Source organism: Mauremys mutica, chromosome 1 (genome assembly GCF_020497125.1).
Source record: "Mauremys mutica isolate MM-2020 ecotype Southern chromosome 1, ASM2049712v1, whole genome shotgun sequence".
NCBI classification, from domain to species: Eukaryota; Metazoa; Chordata; order Testudines; family Geoemydidae; genus Mauremys; species Mauremys mutica.
In genome coordinates, this window is record NC_059072.1 from 373,634,782 (window position 1) to 373,644,236 (window position 9,455).

General features: G+C 54.5%; 2 non-coding genes across 2 annotated transcripts; both read right to left on the minus strand.

The window, feature by feature from the left end:
- Nucleotides 1-3,942: 3,942 nt before the first annotated feature.
- On the minus strand, nucleotides 3,943-4,014 carry TRNAP-AGG. The gene has a single exon. It is a non-coding gene; the product is annotated as a tRNA-Pro (tRNA).
- Nucleotides 4,015-7,887: 3,873 nt separating this feature from the next.
- On the minus strand, nucleotides 7,888-7,959 carry TRNAP-AGG. Its single transcript has one exon. It is a non-coding gene; the product is annotated as a tRNA-Pro (tRNA).
- Between the last annotated feature and the right edge of the window lie 1,496 nt (nucleotides 7,960-9,455).

Consider the following 9,455-nt stretch of genomic DNA (forward strand, 5'->3'; position numbering starts at 1 on the left):
CTAGTGCTGGTGTGTGTGTGTGCTGGCGGGACTGGCGGGCTCCCTACCTGGCTCCGTGCAGGTCCCAGAATCAGCCAGAATATCTCTGTGGCCCCTAGGCGGAGGCACTGACCCTGAGTGCCTGCTCCATAGCTCCCATTGGTTGGGAACCACGGCCAATGGGAGCTGCGGGGGTGGCACGTGCAGGGGGAGGCAGCACATGGAGCCACCTGGCCATGCCTCTGGCTAGGAGCTGGACATGCCGTCCGCTTCCGGGGACTCCCCCCACAAGGTAAGTGCTGCCCAGAGCCCTCACCCCCTCCTAAACCCAAGGGTAGAGATCTGCTTTTCAACAGTTTCTATTTTAATATAAAGATCAAGAAGTGTAAATGAAACAGTCTAGTTCCTCTGGCAGCAGAATGCACCTATCTGCAATTCAAAACAAAACGAAACAAAAAAAACCCAACAAATTGGTGCGGTGTAAAGTAAGTAGAACAAAATATTGTTAACTGTGAAACTGCATTTCATCTGGATTGGAACTGGAATGTTTGTTTGGCCATATCTGGCAGACGCAGCCCTTATGAAAATGACCAGGAATTGGATTTGCAGCGTGGTCTATCTCTGAGCTTCATGTGTATTTTTCTGTGTAATATGCGAGACTGTGACTTCTGTGATCTCCATGACAAACTCACAGCCTTATTCATGAGGGAGCTGAAGCAGGTTTCTGCTCAGTTTGCAGCACGTGTGGACAGTCAGTGGCGCCACATTTCTCTGAAGCTCGACTGTTGATTCATACCAATTAGGACTAAATTTGATAGGGGAAAAAACTTCTACCTCATTCCATGTAGAAAGGTCTGGAGGCATCGAGGCAACATTTTTGCCACTGAGTTAAGGATTTTAAAGCATGTAAACACGTGGGATATCATTTTATTATTATTTATTTGTATTACTGGAGTGGCTCAGAGCCCCACTTGTTGTGCTAGGTACTGTACAAAAACTGAACAAAAAGTCCGTTCCTGCCGCACAGAGCTTATGATCTAAGTATAAGACAATAGGCAGGAGCTGGAGACAGACAGATGGTGGAGCACAAGGGAAGAATGAGACAATGCTAGTCAACGTGATAGGCAGTGGTCTCTCCACACCAGCTGCCTTGTCAGACTCATGTTTCCAACTGCTCGATTCAAGCTTTGTGGGTGGACCAAAGGAACTAACCAAAATCAAAACTGGTAACTGGCCCACAGGGTAGAGATCTGCTTTTCAACAGTTTCTATTTTAATATAAAGATCAAGAAGTGTAAATGAAACAGTCTAGTTCCTCTGGCAGCAGAATGCACCTATCTGCAATTCAAAAAAACAATAAATCGGTGCGGTGTAAAGCAAGCAGAACAAAAAATTGTTCACTGTGAAACTGCATTTCATCTGGATTGGAACTGAAATGTTTGCTTGGTCATATCTGGCAGACGCAGCCCTTATGAAAATGACCAGGAATTGCATTTGCAGTGTGGTCTAACTCTGAGCGTCACGTGTATTTTTCTGTGTAACATGTGAAACTGATCTATACTTGCAATGGGGCTGGTTCGATATGGTGCCATGGTATTTTCCCAGGCTCATGTTCAACTTCCTGTTCTAGAATGTCGGGCTGGAAGGGACTTCAAGAGGTAACCAAGTCCAGCCCCCTGCGCTGAGGCAGGACCAAGTAAACCTCGACCTGACAGGTGTTTGTCCAGCCTGTTCTTAGAAACCTCCAATGACGGGGATTCCACAACCACCGTGGGTCCCCCAATTCTAGTACTTGATTGTCCTTACAGACGACTCGTGCCTCCTGATACTGGCACAAGGGGAGGACCCGGGACTGCCCCACGTGTCTCCCTGGGAGGAAGTCCCAGCCCCACCTCCCTGGGCCAGGGCAGCCAATCCCGCTGTCTCCTGGGAGGCTGGGGCCACAGGACCGGGGAGCATGTGTCTCTGGGCCCAGCTGGGGCCAGTCCCGGCCCCAGCTGAGCAGGGGCCAGGTGGCCACAGGCCTTGGGTGCTCTGATAGGACTTTCCGTTGGGTCTGATCCCCCAGGGACTAGCGAGATGCTGCTTCCCCTGGCTCCCTTGGTGGTGACGAGGGAGCGTCAGAGACCCAGGTCCTAGATCCTTACACCAGTGTGTTCTTGGTGCCCCCTCCCAGAACTCCACCTCTGTACTGGCACCCACCCCCCGCCCTGCTGCACGATCTCTCTGGGCGTTCGCGCAGTCTGGTGGCGCTCGTCACAAGGCTGAGCTGGCAGGAGCGGGGCACGCAGCCGTCACCGCCACCCTGACTCCACCGCCCGGGGTGGGCGATCAGAGCTGACCCCTCCCACGCCCGACAGTTTCGGGTGGTTTTTAGACCTGACCTGAACCCAGCACTTGTGGCCGGGTCCTGCTGAGTTTGGCTCGGGTCACAGGGCTCTGCTCTCCGGCAGGATTCACCTCCCTGGAGGGGGATGAGCAGCCTGACTGGTTGAACACAGAACGCGGGCCTGGTCTCCCAAATCAGCCATCTCACCTTGAGGCCAGATCCGAGGAGTAGTGTTGGGTGGCGCCTGGAGTGGGCGTCCCATGGCAGCTCTGCACGTACCTACAATGGGGTTCTGGGGGCTGGGTGGGGGAGGGGAGCAGTAGCATTAAACGGTGGGTTTCAGTCCGGGCAGAAGGTTAACGGGGGCAGCGTAAGATCCCGCACTCGGTCCCATGGGGTTTAATGTATTTATGAACAAGCTGGAAACGGGGGTGAGGAGTGAGGTAGCCAAATTTCCAGCTGACTGTTGGAATTATTAATAATATTTGAAATGATTAATATGGGAACCCCCCAAACCCTGATCTAACCAGAAATTCCTTTATTAAATCCAACGGCCAAATGGGACTTACAGAATTGCTCTAAACAAGACTAAAAAGCCAAGCATTTGATCAGCCGTATTGGTCGGCTCCAGCACGAGCAGGCAGGGATTGGCAATGAACCCTTTAGACTTTCCTTGTTATACCCTTTAACAAACAAGTGAGGTCATTGCCAATGACTGACATCCGCTAAAAACCGACTGGAGACCATTCACAACCTCCTTTCCTCCTCTCCTGGCTGACCGGCGGCTTTTTTCATTGCACCTGGGCTCACGTAGGAGAGAACTCTGGTGGGTGGGCGGGAAAGTCCATGTTGGCTCCTTTTAAGAGAGATTCTTTTTGTCTTGTTGAAAACCATCTGCCGTCACCGTTATCGGTCAGAGGCCTTTTTAGAAACCTCCCTTCATTTAGTTAGTTATTCTTGGAACCAGACGTCCTCCCTCTTCGTTCCTTCTGGCCTTGTAACTCTTCATTTTCAAGGCCTTCCTGCTGCTTGCTAGTCAGGGGCTTTCTTTACAACACACACACATTTCCTAAACCAAACCAAGCTAACTTTAATTCTTCAATTTGATGCGTAACCGACATTGTCAAACAATGAGTTAGATTAGCCAGGGCCAGAGAGCCCTGTGAGGAACTTCAGAGAGACCTAACCAAGCCAGGAAATGGGCAACACGATGGCAGATGAAATTCAGTGTTGAAAACCACAAAGCATTGCCCGTTGGAGGGGAAAGATTGAATTACTCGTACACCTTACAGGGCTCTAAATTAACGGTATCCATTAAGGACGGGACCGTGGCGTCGTTGCAGACTGAGCAGTGGGCAGCCGTGGCTGGAAAAGCAAAGGAGATGCTGGGATGCGCACGAATGCACAGGCGCAGGAACTAGGGGTGCGGCAGGTGCAGCTGCACCCCCGGGTTTCACTGTGAAAACATTTGCGGTGGGGGACGTTAATCGTCCCCATCCAGCTGGGATGTGGCCTTGGCAGCCAGGCTGGGCACTGCTGTGGATTTGAGGCAATAAAATTCCTCCTCCTTTTCACTGAGCTTCTCTTCTTGGGGAAGTGGCTTTGTTCTGGCAGATCCCCCCAACCATTAAAAATGGGCTTGTCCGGGATTTGAACCCGGGACCTCTCGCACCCTAAGCGAGAATCATACCCCTAGACCAACAAGCCAGCTGGGGAATGTCTCTGTCAGATGTTGTCTTAGAGGAGACCTTGGCAGTGCTGGAAACCACAAGACCATGTGGCCTCTGAGGTTCAAGCAGCTGCACAGTTCTTCCCCCGGCGCCTCGGCACTTTCCACCTTGGGTGGCTCAGACACAACATCCACTAGACCCTGAATCAAGCCACTTCAAGCAAACCAGAGCCCCCACAAACCCAGTCCCTGCCTGTGTAAGGGGCCCGCTGCTTGCGTCTCTCTTTAGGAGCGATGCTGCGTTTGCGATGGGCCGCGCTGCGAGGGGGGAGCTGTAGCAGAATGCACCCTGTGTTCACACCCTGCACACGGCTTCGCACGGTCCAGATCCTGGGGCCCGGGACAGTGGTGCCCCAGGCTGTAGGAAATAGGGGTGGCCCAGCACAGAGTGGCTCACTCACCCGCTGCTCAGCCAAGGCAACCCGGAGCTCCGGGAGCGAACGATGTGGCTGAACTTTGGGAGGGAAGCTGTCACCCGGGCAGCTCCTCGCGGGCACAGGGGTGGAGACAGACGGGCTCCCATGCCAGGCACCGCTACGCACGTCCTGTGGGACTCACCTAAGCTCAGACTGTGACCAGAATGGGCTTGGACGATGCTTTCACCTCCAGATCTCTGGGCTAACCTCAGGGCGCCCTGCGCGGTGCGCCAGGTGACTAGTAAACCCGACGGCTGTGACAACGCGTCACCATGTGAGTGTCACTGCAAATGCTGGCCGAGATGCATCGGTCCAGGCAGTGTCCAAGTCTCTGTCTCAGGCGGCCTCACGGGGCAGAGCTCACGGGGGGAGGCAGGCGGGCTGCAGCCCCAGAGGATCCGTCTAGGAGGCGGTGAGGCCGCGTGGCTGACCCTGGAGGAAGAGTGAGACCCCTTGGGGGGCTGGCCCACTCCTCCAAGAGACTGTGCCAAGGCTGGGGGTGGAGCCCGATCCTAGAGACCTGTGACTGCCCCATCATCAGAATCCCCTGCACCCCCAGCACCTCCTTTCCTTCCCCTGCCTCAGCCTGCAGCGTGTGGGTCCGGAGGAGGCCAGTGCAGAGAGCAAGGGAACGGGCTGCAGGGAAGAGGGGTGAGGGGGCTGCAGGGGGGCTGGGTCACCGTAGGGAAGGGGGAACCCGGTCACTGCAAACCCCAATCTGGTGCTGAGTTCTATACTTCGGTTTCACCAATTATCAAGTGTAAACTCCCTCACGTGGGGTCACAGACAGTCCCCGGGGGTGCGCCGATCTGTCTGGCCACCCCAGTGAGCTTCTCATGGTGACAGATGGTCCCTTATGTCAAAGATCACAGCAATATTCGGGTTACTCCCCAGTCACTCGCCCCAGGCCAGCTGCACCTTAGATCTCACACCACAGGCAATGCTTGTAGCCAATCCTACAGTAAATGATCTCGAGATTTATTCATTGGGGAAAGGAAATGGGAAAGTGATTTACAAGGTTAACGCAGGCAGATACACACATGGGTTCCAGTCTGAAGTTTCACAAAGTACTAGAAGCTTCTGTAATAAGCGAGCGCTGTCCGTCCTTTAGGGCAAACCCAGGCTAAGCAGCTGGGGATCCCTTGCTTATGCCTAGAAACCTTAGCCCCAGAGGAGTCCAAGCAGCATGAGATCCGGTTCCTCCTTGTTAGGGGTTTTTATTCCCTTCCCCCATTCTGCTTCCAGTTGCAAACTCCGCTGAGGGGAGGGATTCACTTCTACAGCTCATCTTCATGGGGGAGGGAGCAGAGGAAACAACACAACCTTTCATCCTCTTTAACGTTCCACGATCATCTGTCTGGCGTCGCGGGGCCGCCTCGTGGGGCAGGGCAGAACACCTTCTGCTGGAGACCAGCATTTCACACGAGTTAACCCCTCTCTCCTGTCTGGTCAGTTACACTCTCACGCAGGCTCACAATGCAAACGCTCAGATATGACCTGACAATACGGGAGACAGATGTTACAGGTGAGATTAATGCCGGCAGCAACTCACAGGCCTGCCCTAACGTCTCAGCACATTCTCATAACTCTAATACCGCTGCAGCATGGGGCTCGGGTCACTGCAGGGTTAAACTAGTGTAAACGGTGGATTCCCTGTAACATGAAGCCTTGAAACCATGATTTGAGGGTGTCAGTAGCTCAGCCAGAGGTGAGGGGTCTGTTACAGGAGTGCGTTGGGGAGGTTCTGTGGTCTGCGAGGTGCAGGAGCTCTGACTATGACTGTGATGATCCCTTCTGACCTTAAAGTCTATGAGTCTAACACTCATTGAGCCAGACTGATCCTAGCCATGTATGTGTCCGTGTTCACGTGAGAACGTCGGCAGGAGCTGGAACCTGGTCTGCCAGCAGCACAAGAGTCTCCTTTCTCCAGCTCTGGGCTACGACGTACAGAGCCGGGGACACTTCAGATCTACTCTTTAGCCTTTACCATCTACCAAGGGGGGGGCTGATTCAAGCAGACTTGAGGCCCCCATAGGCGTCAGGCAAATGATTGGGCGAGGGGGTGAAGGCCCGTCAGAGAGTGCTCCTCGCCTGCCCTTGTCTTTGCACCGCTGGAAACAGGATTCTCAAGTGGTGCATGTGTCCCCTGGCCATCTCCAGGGGCACCTCTTCCACGGGTGGCTACACCTCCTGTCGGAAATGGAGCGTCTCTTTCAAAAACCAGTCTGGTCTTGATTGGACGCCTTATAGTGATTGATTCAAAGCGTTAACAAGGAGCAGGTCAAGGAGTGACTTGGTTACAGTTACAAGAACCTACATGGGGAACAAATACCTGACAACGAGCTCTTCAGTCTAGCAGAGAAAGGTCTGGCACGACCCAGTGGCTGGAAGCTGAACCTAGACTTGGAATCTCTCCTGGGGACCCTCCATGGTGGCCTTCTCTTCACGACTGAAAACCGCGGGGTTCTTCACGCAACTCACGTTCCGGCTCCAGCAAAGGCAGTTGTAGCTTTCCTGGGAGTTCACAGGCTGAGTTAAAGCCCCTGCTCCCCACAGGGAGGGAGCAGGGGGAGGGAGTGGGGCAGGGTTAGAGGCCCATTAAGTCTACTGAGAAATGTTGCTTTCAGCATCCAGTTAGTCTCCCTCTCCCCACGCGGCTGCAGGTTTTGATGTAAATGACGCCTTTGGTGCGAGGATATTGACTGGGTTCCAGGTGTCGGGCCAATGCAGGGGAACCCTCCTGTGCCGCTACTGAGCACATTAATACGTAGCGTCGGTCTCTGCGCGGCTTGCGGGACATTCAGAAAAGCCACCAGCGCCCTGTCTTCCTGGATAGAAATATGTGTCTGGGTTTGGGCGGTGCCACCCGAGCCCACAGCTTTTGTTCCTTCCCCGGTTTAAACAACGCGTCGCTCCCTTTGGGTAGGCGTGATGCTCTGCCCCTCGCCCCTCTGAACGAGATCCCGCTGGGGGCCAACGCTATCTTGTGTTCAGATCCTGGAACATTGGGCCCAAAGCGTCTCTGTTGCTTGTGCCGAATAGACGGAGCCACCTGGCTAGATCAGAAACAACCGAGCTCTCCCTGGCCACGTGCTGCTCTCCGGGAGGAAAGTTTTACAGCTGATCGGCAAGTGTTTGGTCATGGACCTGACTTTTTTACTGCTGCCCCTTCCCCTCCAGCCAATGGTGCTCGGCCCCCGCCCAGGGCATGGCGTGGAAAACCCAGTCTCGTGGGCAGCTAGCAGGCGGCGCTGCAGGGTGCGGTTGCAATGGAAAATGGTGAGTGTTTTAGTCCAGCTTCACCACTTTTCTGTCCTTGGGGAATTGTAGATAAAAAGTCTCACTTACTTTCCGTACATTATTTATGTGGGGAAAGTCAGTTTGTTCTGCAAAATCTTCTTCTGTCCCACTGCTGCTATGTGCTGAAAAAAAAATGGGCTCGTCCGGGATTTGAACCCGGGACCTCTCGCACCCTAAGCGAGAATCATACCCCTAGACCAACGAGCCAGTTGAGCAAAATTCTTCTTCCAGATATTTTTAGAGATGAGCCATTGGCTGGGTTGGCACTCAGGGATCATATTACTTTCCACACACATCTGGCAGCAGGATGTTCCTAGACTTTTTCCCCTGGCTCCTAGACACACTTGAGAGAACTATTTATGGCCTTCGCTACACTGGGATTTTCACCCCATTGAAGCTGCCGGGATGGAAAACTCCATTGTAGGTGTGATTTGCCCGTTTACAGTTTAGCCCCTTCACAAAACTGGCAACACTGCGGCTTTGAGCCACTGCAGCTACTGGGGAAAGGTCTCCATCCTCTAAAATCTAGGCTCGAGGCCGGGCCAGTTCCAGAGCAGGTCGCTGTGGAGTGGGGGGACGTCTGTGTGAAGGGAAATGTCACTATTGTCTCCTCTCTGCCTTTGCGTTCGTTCTTTAGGCCAAATCTGAGGGCTGGTAAAAGGCCACGCTGGCCCGGAGGAGGAAGGTGCATTTCCAGGGGCTGGTCCCTGGCTCGCAGGCAGTGAGAGCAGCACCCGGTGTGCGCTCCCCTGCCCAGCTCTTTGGGTGCCCACTGCAGGGGCTGCTCCCCATCCCCCGCGGAGCAGCTGTACCGAGCCCCACAGCACTCAGCAGGTCTCAGGCCGGGGGCTAGTTTTAGGACCGCCCTCCGGGGGGCGCTGCCACTGGGGCTTGAGGAGGCGTTTGGGGGGTCACTCTGCGTTCTCCTGCCAGCCCCAAAATCTCCCCACACCCCCCAGCATTCCCAGCTTGTGGGCCACAACTCCGCCCTGTTCCTGGCCAGAGCACAGACCCCAGCATGGCTCTGTCAAGTTATCAGCCCATGTGCTGCTGGCAGACAGCTCCCGCCTGGCATCCCCACACCCCCCGCTCAGTGCCTTTGCCCAGGGGCAGCCCCATTCTCCCCAGCCAGGGCCCAGGAAGAGACTTGGCCACGCGTCAGAGTCAGGACTAGAACCCACGTCCCCTATGGCTGCCCTTGGCATGGTACCGCCCTGCAGTGCACGGTGCACTAAGGCGGTGCCAGAGGGGTCTGTGCAAGTCCTGCACTGTGGTGTAGTGGCATAGGCGCAGGGCTAAGAACCAGGGGACCTGGGTTCTAATCCAGCTTCTGCCACTTCATCTCCCCAGGTGTAAAACTGCCCCTGCCCTGCTGGGGAGGCTGTGGGCTCTCTGGCCACCAGTGAAATCTTCACCCCTTTGTGTTACCTTGATTGTGCCTTGGCCTGAAGCTGTTGGCACATGACTCCTGTGGTGAAGTGGATAAGCTACAGCAACCCATTGATCTCTAGGGATCAGCGCTGCACAGAGGCTTTGGGAGGGCGTGGAGGAAAACCATGGCCCAGTGGAGCTCTCAACAACACGAGTGCTGCACGTCTGTGGGGCAGACAGAACCGTCCCTGGCAGAAGTCCCAGACCACAGAACAAAGTCCACTAAGGACCATCACAGACCTCACCACCTTCCCTTCTGTACCATAAACACA